This window comes from Cavia porcellus, unplaced genomic scaffold, assembly GCF_034190915.1.
Source record: "Cavia porcellus strain 051 isolate PalLab524CR breed Dunkin Hartley unplaced genomic scaffold, mCavPor4.1 scaffold_32, whole genome shotgun sequence".
Lineage (NCBI taxonomy): Eukaryota > Metazoa > Chordata > Mammalia > Rodentia > Caviidae > Cavia > Cavia porcellus.
The window spans coordinates 25,017,312-25,041,645 of record NW_026947515.1 but is presented as its reverse complement, the minus strand read 5'-3'; the positions used below and the strand labels follow the sequence as shown (position 1 = coordinate 25,041,645).

At 49.0% G+C, this 24,334-nt stretch overlaps 1 long non-coding RNA gene across 1 annotated transcript; it reads right to left on the bottom strand.

Annotated features, from left to right (window-relative positions):
* Positions 1-6,860: 6,860 nt before the first annotated feature.
* Positions 6,861-9,674, bottom strand: LOC134474389 (uncharacterized). Its single transcript, XR_010045231.1, has 2 exons — positions 9,503-9,674; positions 6,861-8,008 (listed from the first exon to the last, which is right to left on the bottom strand). It is a non-coding gene; the product is annotated as an uncharacterized LOC134474389 (long non-coding RNA).
* Positions 9,675-24,334: the final 14,660 nt, after the last annotated feature.

Here is a 24,334-nt window from a genome sequence, read left to right as displayed (position 1 = left end):
TACAGAGATTATAGGCCTGTGGTACCACACCCCATTTAAAAGCTGAAACTGTATGAGCACCATCACAATGCCATCCCTGGTCTCATGTGACAGGTAGCAGGCAAAAGGTAGGTGCACTAAATATTGAGTAAGATTATCTTGGACTTTGTAGATGCTGAATATGAAACCTAAGTGAATTTTGTATTTAAACACAGATCCCATCCCCAAGATATCTCATTATATACATGCAAATATTCCAGAGCTGGAAAAGATCAGAAACACTTCTGGTCCCAAGCACTTTTAGATAAGAGATGCTTAACCTGTAGGAGTGTGGTTTTCATACACAAATGCTTATGTAGTAGAAGGCTCAGGAGACAACATACCGAATGATTAACAGTACTGATGGTGGGGTATGGCTTTCATTTCTACATAATTCGAATTTGTTTTTCTGTATAATTAAAATTTATTTGCACAAGGCAAGGGTTTTATTTTTTATTTCAAATCTAAATGAAAAATTAAACTAGACGGGTACATGGTAGGTAATATGAAAAACAGAGACAGGCAAAGAAGAAAAGCTTTGGTATGCTTCTAGTCTTCTTTGCACATATAGTGTCTGGCATGGATTGAATATGTAGTTTCAAGGCCTAGCTTTCATTCAGGGAACATTTTCCATGTCATTAATGATGCTTAAATATTTTTAATGGCTGCGTAATATTCCTTTATGGATACATCATCATTTATTTATCCACCCCCCTTCGATACCCTCCCAGATCTCCAGTAAAACCTGATGAGTGAGTGTAAAGCTGAAGCATTTTAGAGAATCTCAAAGTCACTACCTCATGAATAGAAAGAGGGCACAGACCAAAGCAAATCAATATGTCTGTGACGTCTCTTCCTCCCAGGAGCAGAGGCTCCCGTGTTGGGTTTCAGGGAGGTGACCTGCCTTGCATCTTCTCTACCTGTGTCTGCTCTCTTGCCTTCCTGTTCCCTGGTCCCTTTCCAGGCAGATGTTCTGAACAGAACTACCTGGCCTTTTAGCTAGTGAAAAAACTAGTCTCAGATAAAAATAAAGTTGGAATATGAGCTCAGTAAAGTTCCAAATATAGAGCTCCCCAGGCCTGGCTGCCTGTGCCTTTGTATGACAAGCTACCATGTCACCTAGTGAAGCTGGCTGGTGGGCTGGACACAAAATGGGGGAGCCGAGGGAAGGGAGGGGAGGGAGGGGGCTTGTTGTCGGGATGGGATTTCGAACCCAAAGGACTGTGTCTCTCTTCAGCTGGTCAGTACTGCGGACAATACTGAGAGAAGGGTCAGGAGGCTGGGATGGGTGCATGGCCAGGGCCAGGGACAGCTCCGTATCCTGTCTGTACAGCATGGAGAGTCGGGGCGACCGGAACCACGTGTTTCTTGTTGCACAGGAAGAACGCTGAATTATTCTGGTTTGGGATCAGCACAATAGCAGAGGTAATCTTAAAATAGCCTCCCTGCCTTTGGAAGGAGCCTGCACAGAGCAGAGTCTGGGAGAAGAGGGCCATTAAGGGTTGACTCACAGTCTTAGGTGTACAAAGAAGAGTTACACGGAGCCAGTTAGCAGGAGCTGTCTACCCGGGAGCTGCCACCTCTCTCCCCTGCGGGTTAACAAGGTTAAGCCACCCGGAAGGCGGGCCGTGCTCTTGGCTCAGTGCTGGGGCCGCAGTAATGGAACCCTTGGTCCTGCTTCAGGGAGTTACGGTCTGTGAGCATGGAAACTCTTCAGGCAAATGGAAAACTTCTGAAAACCTGGTGCAGTGCTTTTGAGACCTCCTGATTCAACATCTCCTCCTTTCTGGTGCCCAGATAATGACCCTTCTAATAACAGGACCCACTGGACTCTAGGCTTCGACTGGGTTCAACTCAGCAAAAACACATAAAGCCACTCATTGTTCTAAGGATAAGCGCAGAGATGAACAAGATTCTGGGGGCCCTGGGGCAACAGCTGTGACAACGAATAATCACAGGGCTGAGGAGGGGTGAGCGTGCCAGAACTTCTTCCTTGTTCATTCACTCATTCACTCATTCATTGATTCATTCAACAGATATCCCTTGTGCACTGCTTGCCAGGTACCACGTTAGGGATTCTGCGTGTTGCAGTGGATACAGGTTTTGCCTCACGGAGCTAACGGCCTGGTACAGAGCGGTACAGAGAGCGGATGAATACTAGCACAGTGCCTCACTCACTTGCGCTTCGGGTGGAAGCACTGAGAGCCTGGGACCACGAAGCGTGAGCTTAGAATGTTCCCCAACAAACACTTTCTCCCTCCACCGGCTCCAGCCTTCCGCTTCCTGGGTCCCAGCTGTCCACCTCCGGGGTGGAAGCTGCTGCTGTAGCAAAGCAAGCCCTGGGCACGTCTGCCTGACAGATGTGTGTGGCTGAAACACCTGGGTTCACCAGGGCACAAAGACAGGCAGCACAGGAAAGGGACTGTGGGATCAGTGTAGCAGGGCAGTCAGGACTCTCCTCTAGTCTCCCCGTTCCATCCTGTTCAGGACAGCTCCCCACCCTGGCTTCCTCCCACATCTTCTACACACACAGAATGCAGAAGCAGCACTTTCCTCCCGGGAGCCTTCAGATACCACCAGCTTGGGCACATCTGTTGATCTCTGTGTGCCTCCGTTTCCACCTCCATAAAATGGGGATGGTGCCTCACACTGAAGGTGTTGGGTTAAATAAGGGGGTTCGTGGAAGCTTGCCTTTTACCTGGCCCCAGGACATAGGTCATGTAAGTGCAAGGTGCTCTTTTCATTGCTTGTGCTGTGTTGGCCATTGTTTATCCTGCATGGCTTCCCCTCCAGATCAGTGTGAGTCTGGAGGCAGCCCAGCGTGCCCAGTGCCTTATTATGCGTAGCACTTGGTGTCACACCACTAAGCATGCAGAAGAGTCACCGGGAGGCTGACATAATGCAGATGGGGGCCCACCCAGAGTCGCTGGAGCAGGGCCTGAGAGTTTGCATTTACAGCAAGTCTCCGGTGACGCTGCTGGGCCGCAGACCACACTTTGAGAACCACAGCACTCTATTAAATGCTCAGATTTTATTGGCACAAATCTATCAGTGCACATATATTTTAGTATCTGCAGTGTGCCAGCCGCGGTGTTAGGAATGTTCGTAGAGTTCATTTCATTTTCATCACAGTGCAGTCAAGGGGGCCGCGTGCTTCCGTTTCTTTGACATATGAAGTTACCTAAGGTTAGAGAAGCTGTGCGCTTCTCCAGAAGTCATCCGATTTGTGTTCGGAGCCTGACCTCTGACCTCTGGGTGGCAGCTGCCGGGCTGCATCTTCTCATTGCTTTCTAAGCCTGGTTTGGCGATAGAAACAGTGGCAGAAGGAATCTGAAGGGGAGGAGGGGATGTCCTGGGCTGAGAAGAGAAATGGAATTTACATAGATGTGGAACTAGGAGGCCTGGGGACAGAATCTCCACCCGCAGCTCCTGCCCTGAGACTGCCGAGGGCCACAGGGAAGACACAAGGCCTCAGGCCTGGGCTCTCCCTGGGACTCAGGATTCTCCTCAGTGGAGGTGACTCCCGTGCCAGCTGCACAATTGGGCCACTTCCCCGCCTCCCCCTGCTCTGCCCTTCCTCCAGGCAGCCAGCCGGGAACAGGTGTTGCCCATTAACAGAAGCACAGCGCCAACCCGAAGGAAATGCTTCCCATGAAGTCCTTGACACATACTATGATTCTGACAAATCAGACTTAAATGCAGGAGCATCCTAGACCAGTGCCAGCTGCTGCCACAAGTAAATGAGGGCAGACAGTGGTGCTTCAGCTGCGTGGCTGGGCACAGGATGCCACCAAGCACCACTCTTCTGCCTTTCTGTCAGCCATACGGGAGATCGATCGGAGACCCTGGGTGAGCCAGCCTGGACTGCAGGAACTGTTCCCAGGAGGGCGATTGGGGGTGTGGCACACCGCAACTGTACTACCAATTCCTAAATCTCTGGAGCGATCTAGACTCTCCCCAGCTTCGAAGCTGGTTTACATGTGGTTTTCTGTGGGGCCTAGGGCTGCCACCTCTCTTCTCTACCTCTTTTCTTGGTACCAAGAATTGAGCTCAGGACCTTGTGCTTGCCAGGAAGGTGCTGTGCCCGTGAGCTATGTCCCCGGCCCGTCCCTACCTCTTCTTCTTGGGCCTTTCCTACCCAGCGTCCAGCTGGAGCAGCTCTGCGGCTGACCCTGGTGAAAGGGAGGACTTATCTCCTATCCCCTGCACTTTGACCCCTACATAGACTGGGGCAAAGTAGAGGAGACGAGGAAGAGGCCGTGAGGCCACCACTGGGTAGGGTGGCTTCTTTGGGGGGATTTCAATAAACCTGAGGTGAGAGGCCGAACTGTCACCAGGGGACCCTGATAAAATGCAGACTATGATCTACCACATCTGAGTGGAGCCCAGGTCCAACATGTGCCCAACAGGTGCTACGTGTCCTTGAGTAGCAAGGTGCAGGTAGCAATTCTCAAACACGCTGGACCCCTGATATTACCCAAACTTCTAGTGAAGTTGCTCTGGCTTTGGGCATCAAGTGGTTCTAATGTGCATTTGGGATCTACTGCTGTGGCAGATATAATCTGGCTAGAGTCACTCAGAATCTGAGGGCCTCAACATGCCTATCTGGAGAATGGGGTGATAAGGGCACCCTATGGGTGAAGTGAAAAACTCACCTTTACAGAGTGAGCACCCAGCCCTTCAAGCAGTGTTCAGAATCAGACTGCTGAAGGAGGTGCTGTGTCCTTGTCACGTCACAGGTGCTCCCTGACATTACCGAGGGCAAAAGCACGCCCACGACTTGAGCCCTGGGCGTAGGGACTGCACTGGCTTTGCTCACCTCTCAGTCTGGTTCTGAGAACACAGGAGGGACAGGGATGTGGATGGGCGGGAAGCACTCGGAAGTGGGTGCTGGCGAGCTACGGGGAGCATGCAAGCTGCATCTCCAGCCTGACTGATAGGGTTTCATAAGATCTCTCCAGGGATGTGCAAGGAGCCAGGGGTTGGAGAAAGGGTTTTCCCAGGGACGAAGCAGTGCCTGCTCGTGTGGATGGACATTTCCTCATCAGCAGAGCTGGAAAGACTTTCATCCTCTAGAAGGGCATCTGCCAGGCTTTCGCCTGGTGCTGAGATTGAAACAGCTTTTACACACCCTCCCCTCCAGGGAAACTGACACAAGGGGCTCCCCAGCCCTAGCTAGGACCCTCCCGGCAGCTGTTATCTAGGCTCCTGCAAAAACAGCTCTGTCTCAACAGTTTGCAGCTGTCTCGCCTCACAACAGCGAGGCTGAGGCCCTGAAGACAGCCCTGTGCACAGAGCAGCTAGACCCGAGAGAGCACCGGGAGGAGATCCACAGGCTGGCTCGCCATCCTCCGTGGGCAGCTCCTGCCAGGGCCCTTGCAGCCCCAGGACATGTGGGCATGCCACCGGGCACTGGGCTGGGATTGTGAGTGACTGGAAGATGACACAGCTAGGAAAGCATCATTTTGAGGTACAAAGGTACATTCCCCTTCTGGGCCAACCCTGCTCCTCAGGCTGGAAACGAGGTAATGAATTATTACCAAGGAAATGAAACCACTAATAAATTCAAAGCAAAGCTCGGGAGGTTAAACTCCATTTTGAAGAGGGAGCTGGTAATTTATAAAGTGTCTTCTTTGCTTGCCTCCTGAGACTTCATCAGCTCCCCCGACCCTCCTTGTCTCCCCCACAGAATACCCCCCCCCAGCCCTGCGGACCTGAAGCACCCCCAAAACCCCCATCTTCATTGGCATCTGGTTTTCATCTTCCCACCCCTTGTGAGCCATCCCACCCCCAGTAGGAGTTTAAAGGCCAAGTCAGGCTGAAACTTGGGCCGATTGCTTTTGAGAGCTTAGTCCCCAAGGAGCAGCCACTAGGAAATCCGTCTTCCTCAGGACTCCATTTTGACCTTTGAGCCAACAAATTACAAGTACAAGCAGCTTGGAATAGGCAATCGGGCTCTGAGTGCTGCACTGGGCAGCCGTCTTCTGTGTGGGAAACTGGCTGGCTACCACACCTTTGTTCTCCCCCAGCCCTTTCTAATCCTCCTCAGGCCCCATTCCTGTAACCCTGCCCTCCTCATCGCAGCTCCCTTCTTCCCTGCCTGAAACCATCAAACCCCCTGCCGTCTGACCTCATTGTCCGTTTCCATGGTGACAGGCTAGTGATGTCACCGTGGAGGCCTTGGAGCCTTCAGGTGGGTAGATGAGAGCAGCAGGTGATCAGATCGAGGGAAAGAACAAAGATCCTGTTTTTGTGCCATCATCCCTAAAATGTAGAAAATAGAGGTGGAAAAAGTGGAAATAGAGACGAGGGTCTAAAACGTCAGCAGCTCCTCACCAGCTGACTTTGATGTCCTGAGCTTAGCCAGAGAAGGCAGTGAAGCTCCCCGGTCTCTGCCCCACATGCCACCAGCTCCACTCTCCTGTCTGCACACTTAGGAGATCAACAGCCATGCGAGGAAGGAGTGCCACCGGGTGGCATGACTCAGTTTCCCCCAGTGGACTGTTTTCTGCAGTCTGCCCTGAACTTTCCAATAGCTGTGACCTAAGCCTCCGCTGTTTGACTTCCCTGTCCATCTCTACACAGCACGGCCGACTCATGCCCAACTTTAGCAAAACCCAGGCTCTAGGGCACCATCGGAGCAGCCTGGGCTCTCCAGAAAGCCCTAGCACCAACCTGCTTTCAGAATGAGCCCCGACTGAGGGCAATGTGGCTGTGATTTCAGTGAGGACAGATGTGGCTCCCTCTGCTTCTCTGAGCATTTGTGACTCCCTTTATTCCTGTGGGGCACCGACAGGGATAATGCAGCCTCCATTGAGAAACAAAGGCTTGGGCCGGCTCTCTGCAGTCTAAAAAGCCTGGTTTCATTGAGTTTCAGGTAATTTACCTGCAGCCTGCATTAGACACAGTTAGGCACAGGTGGCTTCAGGTGTCCCAATTACCTGGTGATTTGCACGTTTATGAGTGAAGGGGTTGAACAAGTGCTCAAGTTGAATTTCCAATTCTGACTTTGGAGTGAAAGTCCCTGAAGCCCCTCCCACCACACTATCACCAGCAGGAGGAGGAGAAGGAAGAAACTCAGGGCTTGAGCAGACAAGGAGGCATCTCACACGCAGAGGAGGCGACAAGGAGCCCCCGCCTGGGTACCTGGGCTGGGCCAGGCCTCAGTTTCACCTGCTGGCTGAACATTGCTAAGAACCTGAGAATGGCTCCAAAGTGAGGTGGGAGAAGAAAGTGAAAATCGATATCATTGATTGTTTAAACCTAAAGAAAGAAGATTCCCATAGCCCAGCCAGGAGGCGAAGAGTTAATCCTATAATCTAGTCTGCCAGGGATCAAGGCAGGACGGGCTATTTTCACCCTAAATGTGCAGACAGAATGCTTGATCCTTGGGAGGTGCAGCCAGGAAGTGGGAGACCATTTGCAAGCATTAATGGAGCACCCAAGGTGTAGATGGGGTTTGCTCTCAAGCGCTGGTAGAATTCAAAGGACACAGAGGCTCTCCCCTGTCTTCTGTTAGGACACTGAAGATCTTCACTTGCTGGTTTCTGCTGTAAGCCTTCCTCTTCTCCCCTCTCACAGCAGCAGCTCCTCCCAAAGCAGATGGCCTTTTCAGAGCCGGACCAATTACACTCAGGTGAAAGAGTTTAAGCACTGCAAAGTCACTCATGCAAACTTCTAGATGTCCCAGTAAGTGTCAGAGCCCAAGTACTTCCCTGTACTTCGGACTTTACCTAGAGGATGTAAATTGTTGATGCCGAGTCTCACTCGAGGAGAGTATGATTTAGCTGATATTGGATGCAGTAACAGCATTTTTAAAAAAGCAAGCTCCCCAGGTGATTTAAACATGCAGTAAAGTCTGAGAATCACTAAGCTGGAGGGTTTAGTTTTGAGTTGTTAGTGGTCAGTCTTTGGGCTGAAATTGATCATGTTTGGTACTCTGTTAATGGGATCAAGACAGGCACGTCCTCTTCGCCAGTCAGGAAGCCACCTTCAAACAAAATAGCAATATAAGACTTTTCTGTGAGTATTACTGTAACTGGGCCTTAAGGCAAGTAGAGAATTAGAATCCCACAGAATTAAATCTTACCTAAAATGCCATTTAGTTGGATGAGGAGAGAGAAGAAAGGAAGAATTAATATTCCTTGAATGTCTGCTTGTGCTAGGAACCGCACTGGGAATACTATATTGAAATTTCAAGTATTTTTCCAACCACATTCCAGCGGGTATTATCCCCTTATTACAGAAGAGGAAAATGAACTTTGTGAGAGTGCAAGTGACGAGCTGAAGCTCACGCAGACTTCCAGTGCTAGGAGACAGTTTCCGTGGGTCTCAGAGCCATGGGCTGCATTGGTTCTGAACTGTTTACATGAACTGTGAGCACAGCTTTGTGAGATACAGGGTCACACTCTGGCCTAAGCGGTAGGCATGCTTACTGTCTGCTATAAGAGATTCAGCTTCCCTGAGCTCAGGGCTCCTGCCTGTAAGAAGCCACTATGTACACAGGGTTCTCTCGGGGCCTTCTTGCACTGCCTGGCTGGAACTGTGGCTGGAGGTACCAGTTCAGAAGCAACGCGATTCTGGTTACAGCTGTCACTGTAAGAACCTGTCCTGTGTCTCAAATCCATGAGTCTAATGACTTCAGCCAGAACCAATGAAATGGGAACGAGCCAGGGTGACTTGTTAATTTACAGATAAAGATCTCAGAATTTATGTAGTTTTTGACAGCAATTAGTGGGTTTGATGTTTTAATCTAAAAACATTTCCTCTAAAGCCTGTGTGTTGGGGAGGTGACTAAACAAAAGAGGGTATCAAAACAAAATACACATTCTACATCGATTGTTGCTTTCTCATGAGATAGGAAATATTGCAGATCAGCTCCTCTCCCCTTCATGTGAGATAAACAAAGAGTCGAAGCCAGGTGTGGGCATGCATCCTATAATCCCAGCATGTTGGGAGGCTGAGGCAGGAGTTCCGGCCCACCCCAGGGAATTTAGTGACTTAGTGAGATACTGTCTCAAAATAGGAAAAGAGAGAATGAGAAAGGCATCGGGGATGTAGCTCAGCGACCTCAGCATCTTGGGTCACTCCTCAGTGACCACAAAAAAAAAAAAAAAAAATATGTATGCACAAACAGGCTGGCTGACTGCATCAGGAATGGAAAGAAATATGAAATGAGGTGCCTTGTTGGTCCCAAATTCCACTTGACTTTAAGCGCAGAGCCTAGTTCCTCTGTTAAGAACACTTCACTGAGTTCCATCAGCATGGAATTTAAGGTGGGATATACACATTTGGTGCAGATGTGCCTCATTTCTCCAACCCACTCACCCTGTGGTTGTCAGAAACCTGGGCCTCTCTTTGCCTCCGTATTTTTCAAGTTGGAGAAAAATTACTTTTGTTCTGGAGTTAAAGCCTGTATGCTCCTCTTTTTGTTATTGTTTCTTTCTGAAGTTGAAGTTTTTAGAAGGCTGTCAATCATACTGACCTGTCTCTCGGTGCCTTCCAAGGCTCTTGCTAACGTCCTTCTTTATTGAAGCCGGCTAAGTTCCTAGGAAACCCTCAGCACGACAGGACCACTTCCTTCCACACATAGTCACTTTCCCTGCATATGAACAGGAATTTCACACACAATGGTGCTTTCTCATAGCAGGCTCCATGTAATTTTAGCTGTTAATTATTGTCATTAAAATTATTAAAATAACTGCATGCAATGTGCCAGGAAATTTCAAAGTGCTTTAGAAAGTATCTCAAGTCGACTCAACAACCCTAAAAGGGAAATATTTTCATGTAAAGAATCTGAGATTGCAAGGAGACTGATGTCTTCTCCAAAGAATTAGTAAATGAAGAGGGAGGACCTAAGGCTAAGTCTATCCATTCCTAAAGCTGAGCATTCTATCCCCAGTAGCCTTAACAAAAACAGACTTCCAAAATCTAGCTATTACAAATTGTGCTGCTATAAACATGGGTGCACATACATCACTATGGTATAATGTTTTCAATTCTTCTGGGAAGATACCTAAAAGGGGAATAGCTGGATTAAACATGACCTCTAATCCTAGTTTTGAAAGGACTCTCCACACTGACGTCCAGTGGTTGCACCAGTCTCCACTTCCACTAACAATGGAGAAGTGTTCCTTTTCCCCACAGTCCATGCCCATCAGTGGCAAAACAGATAAAAAAAGATGCGGTATTTTTATACAGTGGAGTATTACTCAGCTATCAAGAAGGATAAACACGAGGCTTTTATAGATAAATGGACGCAACTTGACACCATACTCATAAGTGAAATAAATCATATTTGCATGTGTAAATATCATATTGTCTCCCTAGTATAAAAAACTGACAGTAAATAAGATCCAAAATGTACAATAGATACTGTGAAAATGAAAAGGAAAAACAAACTGCTCTAAAGAAAAAACATCTGGGGTAGCAGAATGGATAAGAAAAGATTATATGTATATATATATATATATATATATATACACACACACACACAGAGAGACTCAGAAGATAGATAACTATACTACTAATCTTTATTAATTCCTCAAAAAGAACAGTTTGTGCTGTCATTGTTCGACTGTTTGATCATTTTTTCATGCCCATGTCTTATCCTCTGAACACCACTTTGAAGATAACAATACACAATGTATTAACCAGTGTTGATCTCCCATTATTTGGTTTTGAAATTCTGCATCATCATTTGTATTCTTTTTTCATTTAAAAAAGGCACTTGCTGAGATCTAATTCACACACTGCACAATGCACCCCTTTAGAGCCTTTCATATAGCCTCAGATTGTACCACCGTTGCTCTAGAAGAGTTTAGATCTGTCCCACTGCTCCCAAACAACCTTGCACTTGAGTTATCACCTTGCATTCTCCTCCTAGCCCTCAACTGCATTTTATAAAGCCTTTCTCTTAAAAAAAAAAAAAAAAGCCACGCCTTTTCTTCTTTATATTTTAAATATATTTACATGCATTTATAAATAAATTGTTTCTTCAGATCATTGACAGGTTGTCCGGAGAACCTGGGATCCTCTCTCTGGTGTTTTGCCTCAGGTTGATTTTTCTGCCCTCCTCTGTCCAGAGACCCCTGAAAAGAGCCTTGGGAGGACTCACGGGGACTTCAGGTGACTATAGTTCATGCAGTAGCTGGGCCCAGGAAGAAGGTGTCAGGTCTGGGTTGAGGTGAAAAGGACTGGGCCCCAAAAAACTTCTCCCAGCTGGGACTCAGACCGTGTGTGTCACAAACAGAGATGACACAGCTGAGCCCCCTTTTACCCTTCTAAAGTGAGCTGGTTGCTCAGGGAAGATGACCTTGCCCCGGGACAGCTTGGCCTTGAGACAGCAGACTTCACCAGGAGTTTGGGGTGCATATGCTTTTACCTCAGTCCCCCCACAAACTGGCCCTGAGGGGCTTTCCTCGGGAGGGACATGGACCAGTGGAGGGAGAGGTGGTAGACAGCCTCATTAGTGGGAAACCACATTTGCTCTCATAGGGCGATTTGGGAGTGCTGTAAACTGCACCTCGTAGAGACTCTGCCAGGAGTGTTTAGACACCACCTCCTCAGAGGCTTTGATGGAGGCCTGCTCCCAGAGAGCGTGGTTGCTTGGCTCTGCTGGTATGGGATGCTCCTGGGTGTAGAGCAGCCCGATGCTGTTTTGGGGAAAACCCACAGTGTGACCCAGTGGAAGTTAGAATCTGCAGCATGGCCAGGTCACAGTGTGACCCTGGCAGTGGAAGTTAGAATCTGCAGCATGGCCAGGTCTGCAGGTCTGCACAGCCTGGCCCCATTTAACCTCTGTCGCACTGCAGTGTGGCCTTGGGAGAGCACACTGGTCCTCTGCCTGGCTCTGCACTTGCACTCTGCAGTGGTCAGGGTGCCCCTTTTCGTAGTAATTAGGTGGAGCCAAAAGGTGATCCGGTGAGGTTTATCAGGAACCAACTAGTGAAGAGCTACTTCTTTCACTGCTGAAGCCAAAGAAGTTCCCCCAAAGTCTGGAAGAGTGTGGAAGTGCAGACAAGATCACCTGGGGTGGGATCACACCAGGACAGAGAAGGAGGAAGCTCCCTTCTTTCAGAGGCAAGGAAAGACCTACCGTTACAAAGTCCATAGTTCATTCTGGCTTCTGAGCTGCAGCCTGACTGGTTCCCTTGTCACCTCCCCACACACACCCTGGAAGCTCAGGCCAGCAGGAAGCTCAGGTAAGGTGTCCTAGCTCAGTGGCCTGAGCTTCCAGTGGAAGATGGAGAGTGGCCGCCATCTTCTTTTGCTGATCTTTGGAAATCTCTGCACCTTGGGGTTCCTCTCCTCCTGGAATGGAAGGAAGTCTCCAGACCAGGGCAACCTGAAGCCATATGTACCTCATTGCTGCTTGGCAAGATATCCATTCATTCACCCACTCACTCATTCAGTAACGTTTCATTCATGCATTATCCCCTGGCAGAGGGCCTGAGTGATGAGACGCGACGGGAAGATGCAAACCCTTTACCTTCCTTCACAGCTAACACATGTGTGGCTCTTCCTCAGCCTAAGTCCTCAGTCCTCTGCCTCAGCAGCCCTAGCCCCGCTGCAGCTCTGTGTGTGTGTGTGTGTGTGTGTGTGTGTGTGTGTGTGTGTGTGTGGCAGTGGTGGTAATGGGGTCAAGTCTCAGCAAGGGCAGTTGTCACCCCAGGAGAGGACAAGCGGTCTTGTTCACAGTCCCGCTCTCAGAACCTAGCATTGTTCCTGGACTATAAGACGAAGTCGAAGACCTGTGACTTAATGGATGGATGCATATATTTGTGTAAAAGACTGATATTTATACACATATTTGAAAATATATTTCTGTATATATTTGGGTATCAATTCCCTGTTTCTGCCTCGATGTGTCATTGTTTGGTATAGTTTTATATAGTTACAAAGCCGTGTGTGTGTGTGTGTGTGTGTGTGTGTGTGTGTGTGTGTGTGTATGAGAGAGACGGAGGGAGAGAGAGGGAGAGAGAAGAGGCACACGCACACTCAGTCCTTAACGTGCGGCTCTTTCCCCCCACGGCGTTTCAGGAGAATGAATACTTGTGTTTCCTGCTCCCTGACTGGAAGCCCATCTACCTTTTCTATACATGTACAGTTCCCCAGATTTTCAAATATTTATGCTCCTCTATTTAAAATCTGTGGAATTCCTCTCTCTCTTACCCCTTATGTCTTGAACGCTCTCTCTCTGCTATCAGCCCTCCCTCTCCACCGTGTTTCTGCTTCGTCCCCCAGATATATGTGTATATAGCTAAAGAAACTCGAACTAGGTTACCTTTATCACTTCCAAGCCTCGTGGAGAGACGGACACAGAGGAGCTGCTGCCCTTGCCCGGCAACAGATCCCAGGGACACCCTCGCCCCTGGGAGGAGCTGCTGATGGAGGAGCTGAGGGGAGGAGCTTGGCGGGAGGAGGCACTGATTGCTGTTTGCCCAGGGCTGCTGAGAGACGCTCTGGGTAAACATCAGCGTTGCCTGGGGTTCCAGAGGTTTAGGATCTGGAGTCTGTGAGTTATGATGCTTTATGATGCTGACTGGGGTGAGGACTCCCTGCCCACACTGGCATTTCCTCCTGACTAGGACCCCTCTTGGCTGGGATGGCCTGGGGGAGCTGCATGGATTCCCTCTCCACACGGCCTGACGCCCTGCTACAGCCAGCACAGGGAAGGCAAAGGTGGTCCTGTTGCTCTGTGGAAGCAAAGCCTCTGCACAGCACAGAGCCGCTGGCGTGAATTTAGGGACAACAAGTACAGGCCAAGGCTATAGCTGATGGTAGCAAGAAGAGCAGCAGGAAACAGATATTAGCACGGCTCGCTGATGGTAGGCTAGAGACATAAACTGAGTGGCTCTTAGCCAAAATGCTTGAGACCAGAAGTGTTAGGGATTTTTAAAAGAAACAAACTTGCATATACATATTAGGATATCTCAGGGCTGAGAATGAAATCTAAACACAAAATTCATTTATTTTTCATATGCCTTTTATATGTATAGCCTGAGGGTTGAAGATTAAGCAGCTGGCTGGAGAAAAGTCATTTTGTGAGCCCTTGAACTTCCCGTCTACCTCTTTTGGATGCTGTCTCGTCCTTCCTTTGGGCCTGTCCCTCATGAATGACCACCAGGCAGAGCCCCATTCTGACTTCCTACAAACTACATTTATGTAGATGCATACTGCAAACAGGTCTTCTTTGCCCTGTATCTCTCTCTTTTCCTAGCAGGCCACAGACTTCTTGAGAAAGTGACCAAATCCTTCCTTTGTTGCCATCATAAAGGGGCGGGAAGAGGTAATTGACTCCAGGTGGGGCTGCTCCCTGCAGGCTCCGCTGGGGCGGGGGAGGGGGGTCATTGCAGGAGTTATAAAAATTTTGGCTCTGTGATATGTGTGCTCTTACTCCCATTTTATAAAGGAGAGGAACCCTTTGCTATGAGGCATTGGGTTGCTTGTCCAGGAGCACCCTAGGAAAGAAGTACCTACTTGCCATGGTTTGGAACCTATGGGGCACTAACTGACGTTTGCTCCGGGCTTCAGAGAAAAGTGCTGAACAAGCTTTGGCTTTCTGAGACCTGGAGACTTCTTTCAGGAGGTTGTGATATCTCATGTCCTGATGAAGAGGTGGAAGACTCCCCCAGATTTCTGCCCCTTCTTGTACCCTGTGTCTGAGCGTTGGACCATCTGCCTCTCGCTGGCCAGAAATGAGCTGCCGAGGTTAGGAGCAGCCACTGGCTCTGACTGACTAGGACCTTGAGCAGCCCTAAGTGAAACAAAGGCCTTTGGATTTCCAATAGGAAATCCTAACGCTCAAAGTGCCAGCTTCTTGCACCAAGGTGGGACCCGCTAGGGGACCAGTGACTAAGAAAGCTTGAGTTATCAATTTCACATTTGTATCCATATGGAACTTACTATTCTAGAGTCAGGGTTAGCAGCACCACACACATGCACATGAGCACACACACACACACACACACACACACCTTGCCTCTCCTCGCCCTGCAGGTGACCTGAAGAGACCACATTCAGGGACTTTCAGGCTATGTGGCTTCCAGCTGGTTTTGGCCGGAAGGAGGCCGGAAGGAAGGAATGAGGCTGGCAGTCATTCCCCTGGTTGCTGTCCTGCCACTGGTGGTACTGCTCTTCTCATGAGAGCCTCCTCTTCACGATTTACTCCCTGGGTTTGGTCATATTCCTTCCCCTTGTCCGTTTGGATTTGGTAGTAATAGCTCAACTACCCCTCACCGTAGATTGCTGGCTTCCACCCACCCTGCCTCACCTTTGAAGACAGTGCCTTTGCAAACAAACCCACCCCCAGTTACCCAGCTTGAATGCTTTTCCAGTTTGGGACAAGGTAAATAGCAGGGTGGAGTCGGGAGACTTTGTCCCCTTGGTCCAAATTTGGTAAGAGGCAGGGGGTCCAGCCTGTTCACCCCGTTGTTGCTTGTGTACGAGTAAAGACAGGAATTGTGTCTCTTCCATTTTGCAATGTGCCTATGTACTATTCTCTTAGAAAATACAAGTTTAACGGTTTGCTCAGCATTATATAAATCTGAGTTTTCAAGCTGATAATTGTCCCTGCAGGGCAGAAAGGGTGCTGGAAGGTTATTCCACTCTTCTCTACTTTGACACCCTTTTTCCTTCAGAAGAGAAATCTGCTATTATGAGAATCTCAGATTGTTTGCAGCTTGTATTGACCTACTGACTTCTGACTTCATGAACAGAGTTGGTTATTGGCCAAGAGTTATGAGCTTATTGCAGGCGGCTTGGTGATGTTCTGAGTGTTAGACACTGGGTGACAGAAAGAGTCACCCAGCAAACCTGGCAGTTATTCTGAATGATGTAAAACAGCACTGTTTGGGTCTCTTCCTTTTGAATATATATCTTAATGACTAAAAATTTATTTGGGGTTATCTAGATAGTCCTCTTTTGATAGAAGACAAAAAAAGCAGTAGATTTTTCTTTGTGGGTTTTTTGGTTTGTTTGTTGGTTGTTGGTGGTGTTGTTTTAGTCAGAATCTTGTTACACAGTTCAGTCTGGTCTGGACTCACTTGAACTCTCAGTGATCCCCCTGCCTCGCCCTCCTGAGTACCGGGATTACAGGTATGTGCCACCATGCTTGGCTTAGAAGTTTTTTGGGGGCGAGGTGGAGGTCACTGGGAATCAAACTCAGGACCTCATGCTGGCCGGGCAGGTACCGCACCGCTGAGCTGTATCCCAGAACCAAGAGGGTTCTGGGATTCATTGTCACCGAGCAGTGATGAATCCATGAGATTGCCTCTTCCATGCCTGTCAAGGTAAGAGATTTAGGAGTAATTACTCTTCCACAAAGTGACTTTACCTACCAGCCACCCAGTGTAATGGGTCTAGATGCCGGCAGTTCCATACTGTAATTTCTTTTGTCTTTCATTGTGACTGCCTTGCAGAATTTATAAGTAGCTCCACCCTTTAAAATCAGATGTACCATGATGGTCATGGGAGAGTTGTTTGTGGTCGTAGTGAGCAGCGGCTACTCCTGCGCCATGGTTTCGATGTGTCCACAAGGCTTTATGTGTTGACATTTAAACCCCCTTGTGAGGGATTAACAGGGTGGAAACATTATCCAGCCCTCATATTTTGGAGGTGCTGAGGGTTAGATAAGGTTATCAGGATGGACCCCACATGACTGAAGGCTTGATAAGGAGAGGAATAGAGACCAGACATACACACACACACACACACACACACACACACACACAGAGCCTGCCCATGCCTACTGCCATCTGATACCCTGCACCTTCTTGGGACCCTACTAGCAAGAAGCTTACCACCAGATGTAGCCCCTAATGTGGGTCATTGAGAAGCATGTCCAAAATAAAGCCAATTTTCTTTAGAAATCGCCTAGTCTGTGGTATTGTGCTATGGAGGCAACAGGAAATGGGCTGGTACATCCTTTGCTGAGGAACATCCATGTCTAAACTCTTTCATCCTGCAAAACCTGGGGACTCTCAGGGTCCCTCCCCCGCAAAAGGGTCTTGTGTTCAGTGATGTCAGCACAGGTGAAGCTGTACAAAACAGTTCTCCAAATGCACTTAAAAACCTGAGGATTTTGTCTTCCCCTATGGCCAATCTGGGCTCAGCCCTCCTTATCATCACGCCAACCCTAGAAACCAGGCCACTAAACATCACTGCATGGGCCATGGGCCATGCTTGCAACAGAGGGACAAGAGGACCCAGCTAAGCATAGGAGAGTTCTCACAGTCTCTGCAGACAGACCACACCTCACTCCTGCTCACATTTCACTAGCCAAAGCAAGGCACATGGTGGGACCTGGTGTGGGGACTCTGTGCTGTCCAGTTCCTGTAAAGAGGGAGAACCAGAATGTTTGTGATTGGTCCCAGTGACAATAGCACTGATCAACTCTTTGAAAAGAGCTGGCTCACTCATGGAGTACCAGCATCCAGGGATATTTTTGAATGGTGACTTTTTAAAATGAAATCCTAACATTTGCTGAAAGCATATTATATTAGTCTGTGAGAGCTGTTGTAATAAAGCATCATGATGCAGGTGATTTACAACAGAAATTGGGAGGCCACAGTCCAAAATCATGGTGGCATCAGGGCCATGTCCCCTCCAAATGCTTTGGGAGGGGATCCTTCCTCACCCCTTCCAGCTCGTGGTAATACCAGATGGCATCATTCCACCCTTTGCCTCTGCCTCTCTCTGTGTATGTCTGTGCTCAATTTCCCTTTATTTATAAGACACCCATTGCTGGATTACAGCTCACCCTATTCTATTGTGCCTGAATTCATTTTCATTCCATCTACAAAGAACCACTTCCAAACAAGGTCACACTCACAGGTGGCAGGGTTAGGACTTCAACATAGCTTTTGAGGGACACAATTCAACCTGTAACAGAGCATTTTCTCCAAATGTTAGTACATGGTTTGCATTGGTGCCCAGTGGGCTCTTCAAAACACCTGGATGGCCTTAGCCAGCACCACAGAAACCCATTCCCCACACCCTTGCCCTGTCAATGACAAGCTGACCTGAGCTTCCCAGCTCTCAGCTTTTGTCAAATGCTGGTCTGGGAAACACAGTAGGCATAGAGGCTTATTTGAAACATGTTCAGTTCATTGTTTGAGCACTTGCTTACATAATTTTTGGATTTCTTTTTCCTGTAGTGCTGCAGATGGAACCCAGGGCCTTGCACCTGCTAGGTGCCTTCTCCACCATTGAACCACATGCCAGCCCTGGATCTTGTTTCGATTTTCACTTGTTAGTGTTTTAGCTGAGACTTCAAGGAATTCCAGCAGGCCTATAGCTCACAGTGACAGCCCACCTACCCTGTTGGGGGTGGGCATTTTCCCCGTGGGAAGAAATCCAAAGTCCCTCGAACCGCGTTCACTGGATGGTGTTGATAGGTGCAGCTCACCTGCCATCTCTCCTGCCATCTCACGGGGGCTGGAGCAGGGATGGCCAGGGCAGCACCCCATGGGCCTGGCCTGACTCCTGGCTTCCTCCTCTCCAGAAGTGCTTGGTGGTGGACCCCACCTGCTGCCTGCTGGTCCACATGCTGCTGAGTACGTGTGGAACTAACCTTTTCCTGCTATGGTGTGAAGGGCTGAGGCTCCAGCTCTGGGAAAAAGCCCATCTAGTATGATGTTGGCTTCACTGGTTTAAGAAAAAGAGACCTGGTGTTCCCTGTCTCCTGCACTGGGAATGGAGCTGACTTCCTCCTTGCCAGCCCATTCCTTGGTCCATCCTCTCTTGGGGCCGCCTGGATTGGGCAATAGGTTTAAAGGAAGACTCAGGGGTTTATGGTATGCTCTGATTCTTTCTAAATGCCATTTGTTTACATCAGAATATCCCTGACCCTTCTCACAGCCAAGACAGAGAGCCTGGGGACCAAGGAGTAACCCCTCCATTCCCTGGAGTAGCCCCAGGGCCTCTTGCAGGTGTCTGGAGCTTTTTAGAGTAATTCAAGAATCCCCAGTGGACCTTCCTGTTTCTCAGTCTGAGCTGTGAGTCAGAAACAGCTTTTGAAACATGCAGATACTAAAATCCCAGGAGAACACTGCATTGAGGCTCCAGAGGAGGGACCCAGTGTCTGGTTATGGGTGACTGATGATAGTCAGGCCAAAAACCACTGGCTCAAACCCTTGGCCTTTGTCCTTATATTAGATCAGGTCATCCTCAGGCAGCAGAGTTGTCTGGCTGAGTCACCCCTGGGTCTGTATTCGGAGACTCTTTAAGGATCATCCACACAACTCCTGTCTCTGGGTTGCCTGTAGAGATGACAGATCAGTGGTGTCCCTTACAATTTAGTCAACATCTGCCCCGTAAGAGCTTTATTTTCTTGGGGAATGAGGTATGAAGGACAGTGAGAATTTTCTAAGTGATCATGTTTATCTTTATATCGGTGGTGTGGAAAAATGAACTGGAACTCATGGTTCTGTTTTAGCTGTCACTTGGCCCCTAGGGGCTCCAGCCTCTTGCCGCTGGCCTGAGATTTCTCTCTCCTTTGGCCTTCCTTTCTATTATTTTCTCTGCTTCATGGAATTATGCAGAAGTGCCAGAAACCCTTGAGGATATAAAGCGATGTATAAATTTAGTTTTGAAAAGAAACAAAAGCAGGGCAGGGGTCTGATGATGGTGGTGGGGAAGCTCATGCCTGTAAACCAAAGGAGATTACACGTGGCTGAGAGCTCTGCAGGCTTCAGGACTGGACCACAGTCCTCCGCCAGGAAGCCTTTCCGGGTCACCCTGACCAGCCTCATGCTGAATGATGCTAACTTTTATTCTCCATTAACAACAGCTTGTTCGACACCAGCCTTCCTCACCGGAGCGTAGTTTTGACAAGAGCAAGAAGACAGGCCTGGCTTTCTCCTGGGTGTGACCTGGGTGCCTAGCCCAGCACACGGCTGGCTGCCGAGTAGCCACCTGATAAATATTTATTAGATGAAAATGGAAAATAGCTGCAAACCTGACTGCTCAGGGAAATATATGAGAAGTAAATATGAAGGCTCCGTGATAAGAAGGTGACTCTGGGAGCGTGGAGAGACAGAAGAGGAAAGCCAGGCAGGAGGGAGGGAGGGAGGAAAGGCGCAGCTGACTAGAGTCAAGACAAAAGGTTCTTTCTGCCTTAGAAGAAAGGGCGTGAGGGGGGCGACAGGCTGTGAGCAGCCACTATCCTAACCACTATCCTAACCAGAGCTCTCCACCAGAGACTTCTCAAGGCCTTGTTTTATTTTTGCAGTGACCTGGTCGGATGACTGGCTGCCTCTACTTTGCAGATTTGTAAACCGAAGCTTAAGGCATCCCAATTGCCTGAAATTCGAGCTGTGAGTTGCTGAATTGGGTTTGAGCGCAAGATTCTGCAGCACAGGACAAAAGCTGGAGTCCCCAGTGGCCATGTCTGTCCCTCACTCCACGAGGGTCCTGCTGTCTGCCCTGCTTTCTGGTACAGTGGGTGTCCTTGCCGCCCAGCACACATGGACAGAAAAGCAGATAAGCAACACCTCCACCTTGCAACCACGTACGGCGATGACAGAACACGCAGACTGTGACTGAGGGTGACTAGAGGGCCAAGCAAAGAGCAAAGGCCTTAGCCTCACCCTACTGCAGTGGTGGGGACTCTGCGGGGAGGCCACTGCATCTCCCTTCTCCATTTCTCTAACTCACCGCCACCTGCACGGTGAGCCTCCTGCAGGGGGTCCAGGCAGCCTGGAGGAGTCAGGCCAGGACTGGCCAAGGGTGCGGGTGGGGTTGGGGGCACCATCTGCAGGCAGCTTCCACAGTACTGCAGAGAACTGCTCACAAGGCTGTGGTGGCTGTCTCTCCCCATGCCCCCAGCTGCAACAGCTGCTGGCCAGAGGCTGTTTCTGGATCATTTTTGCCACTTCTAATCCATAGTCTCCATGGGTGGGAAGACATGGGGTCTACGCCAAGAGTAGTGACCCTGTGTGCCCCTGGAGTACAGGGACCATATTCGTCCTGACATGTATCCTATGATATAGCAACTCTGATGACACTTGGCCAGGAAGTGTCTTACCGAAAGTCTTTGCCTTTGCTCCATCTGTCCTCATCTAGAACTTGATTTCCTATGTGAAAACAGACATGACAAAGACTTCACCAGAATGTAAGGGCTGTAGAACCCCAGAGGGCAATGATCATTTCAAATCATTGTCTTGAGTCAATGGGGCAGAATCTTCTTCCAGACTTTGAGTCAACCATGCAGCCAACTCTGTTGACTCAGGAGGGTGTGAGCACTGGCCAAGGCAGAGAGAGAGAGACAAAGCTGTTCTGGAGCTGGTTGACCCAGAATTTGTGGCCCTCAGGATCTGCTGCGAATACCCTCGTTTTAGCTACCTCAGAGTATCCTGGCTGCCACCCATTTCACTGGATTCCTGGAAGCAGGCTGGTTTTCGTTGTGTCTTAGCCCTCTAATTCTCTAGTAGTTATACATCTTTTGCTACAATCTCTACTATGTGCACAGGGAGGGCTGTTCCTGGTGCAATTTTCCCTTTGCTCCCCAAATCATGTTGTGAAGATCTGGCTTGCTTAGAAAAATGACCTCTTCCAGAGATATTGTCAGAGGCAACAGAGTATGTGTGTGGGGATGCAGTGGTGTGTTCACTTAGTCTGGGAAAACCCTTTGGCCGTATCAGATCCTACACACAAAGCCTCGCCTATGATCATCACCCCGTCTCTATGTCCTAACTGGTTCTTGGAGGATGCAACACCATCGCTTAAACCCTCAGATTTCAGACCAATTGAGATGAAAGGAGAATCATCCTGTGATGTAGTCCTCTCTTGGACCCTTCACTTTCTCCTTTTGAGAGACTGGCTAAACACACAGGAGCACAACTGTTTCCAGAGAGCTGGTCTACTCCAGAATCCCAGCTCGTACAGGCCCATCTAGCCAGTGCAAAGTAGGACTCTCCACTTACCCCTGCCTACAGCATCCTGTGCATGCCTGCATATTTCCAGGGACAGTCAGGCTATTCCATGTAGTGACACAGTCCAGCTTGGTTAGGGGACAGATCCCAACTAAGGCTTGAATCCAAAAAATACAAGGAGACCTAAAAAGGTTACACATGGTATAATTCCTACCGTGGAACATTCTGGAAAATATAAATCTATGGAGACAACAAAAAGACCTGTGCTTTCCAGAAGTTCAAGGCAGGGAGGCAGGAAGGGAAGGATGCCTAGGGGGCCACAGGAGAGTTTTAGGGCAGTGAACGTTTCAGATGGCTCTGTAACAGTGAATACATAACATATATTTGTTCAACTTACAGAATGTACAATGCTAAAGGAACCCTAATGTATACTGTGGGTTTTATTTAATAGCAACGCAACCATATTGGCTTATCCCTTGTCACTTACTCCTTGTATCACCACGATGTGAGGTGCTAATGACAGGGCAATAGGGCGGGGGAGATTGAGGGGTATATGGGAACTCTCTACTCCCCTGTTAATTTTTCTGTAAACCTGAAGTGAAAACAATAGTAGAGTCTAGGAACTTAACAAAAAGTACAGGGTAAAGAAATAAAGGGAGGGGTGGACTGATTCGGAGATGTTCTTGGACAGGGCTGAATCCTAAAGGGGTGGGGGTGGAGTACCAGCAGGGAGGAGGAAAGCTCGAGACCCCCCCCCCCCCCCCGATGTCCCAGGATTTCTGAGAGGCATTCCTTCCCACCTTGTGCTGAAACTTGACTCCTGGTTGAACCCCACAAGGCCCAGGAGAGACCCTAGAAGAAGCAGAGGAGATGGGAAGGCAAGGAAGCGCAGGGAACAGAGAACAGGGCTCTTGGTACAGAAGGCGCAAACCACAAGTGCAATTAGTCAAAAAGAACCTGAAATTAAAAAATGATTCCAATCCGAGGAGGAGAGTACGTAAGTTACTGAGCCCCATGACATTTATGAATAATACAAATGCCGCGAGGTGGTAGAGCCGAAGCACAGTTAATTAATATGTACAGAGCAGAGATGCACTTGAAAAACAATGGCCCCACTTCCCCCTCGCCAGAAGTAAAAATATTTCCAGAAAGACTGACACGTTTATTATTTTCTAACATAATTACCTTATTGTGAAGTGTTTGTAATGGAACACATTAGAGACGCTAAACACCTGCCCAGCTCCTTTAATGCAGTTTGGTGGTGGTGCTGGGCATGGCTGGTAGGAGCTGGCTGGTGGTGCAGGGGAGTCTGGGAAGAGCCAGGCAACACCATACCTGACATCCTGCTCTCTTCCCGTGCTCTCCCTGGGCCCAGCCCATCTCCCCAGTGCTCCTTCCCATCCTCCCTTCTCTCCCGCCACCTGCTGCTGGGCTCCTCTGTGAGTGGGTAACAGGGCTGCAGAAGCCAGAGCAGCTGGAGCAGTGCCAAGCTGTGGGAGCAAGGATGAGCAGGTGGGGAGGACACAAAGTCTTGCGCATCCAAGACCACAGCCTGGTGCGGGCACACTGACATCTTTCTGCTGGGCTTGGTACCCTGGGAACAAAGACACAAGCACAGTGGTCTGGGAGGCTGGTTGCCTGCGCTTTGGTCCCTCTTTTTTGGACCAAAGGCTGAAAATCACTTTTGTCTGTCTGAATGTCATTGTCCTCATCTCTGAAATGACCCTAATGGTTAATTGTGGGTGTCAGTTTGACTAGATTGAATCATGATGGAGCGTGGTAAGCCATCACCTCTAGGTGTACCTGTAAGGATGTTTCCAGAGCAGACTGATAGCTGAGTCGGCAAACTAAAGGGGACGACCTGCCCTGAATGTAGACAGCCACCATCTGATCGCCGTGGGGCCAGGTAGAACAGGAAAACAGAAGGGGAAATCCTTGCTCTTGCTTCTGCTCTCACCACGTGATCCCTCCCTCTTGCAGGCCCTCTAGCCAAATGCCACGTGCTGTGACGATGCCATCTGCCATGATGTGACACAGGCAAGGGGCCCTCACCAGAGACTGAACCAACAGGGCTGCCCAATCTTGGATTTACAGCCTCCAAAACTGTAAGCTAAATAAAGCTCTCTTCTTTCCATGATACCCTGCTGCAGGCATTTTGCTGTGGCATCAGAAAGTAGACTAGGCTCACTGATCTCCCACTGCCCTGCTGCTGACTGTTCTATGATTCCACACATTATCACTTTAGACAAGAAAACATAACTCATTGTACCCTAAGCCTTTTCCTCCACAATGAACAGCAACTTAGGAACCAAGGGGATGTTTCTCCAACCTTGGTGACTTTCCCAGTCTTGGGGGTTCTGAAGCATAGCTCCTGCTGCCTGCTTCCTCTTCCCAGGAGAGGAAGGCCTGTCATCTCCCCTCCCCTGCCATTGGTCCCCTGT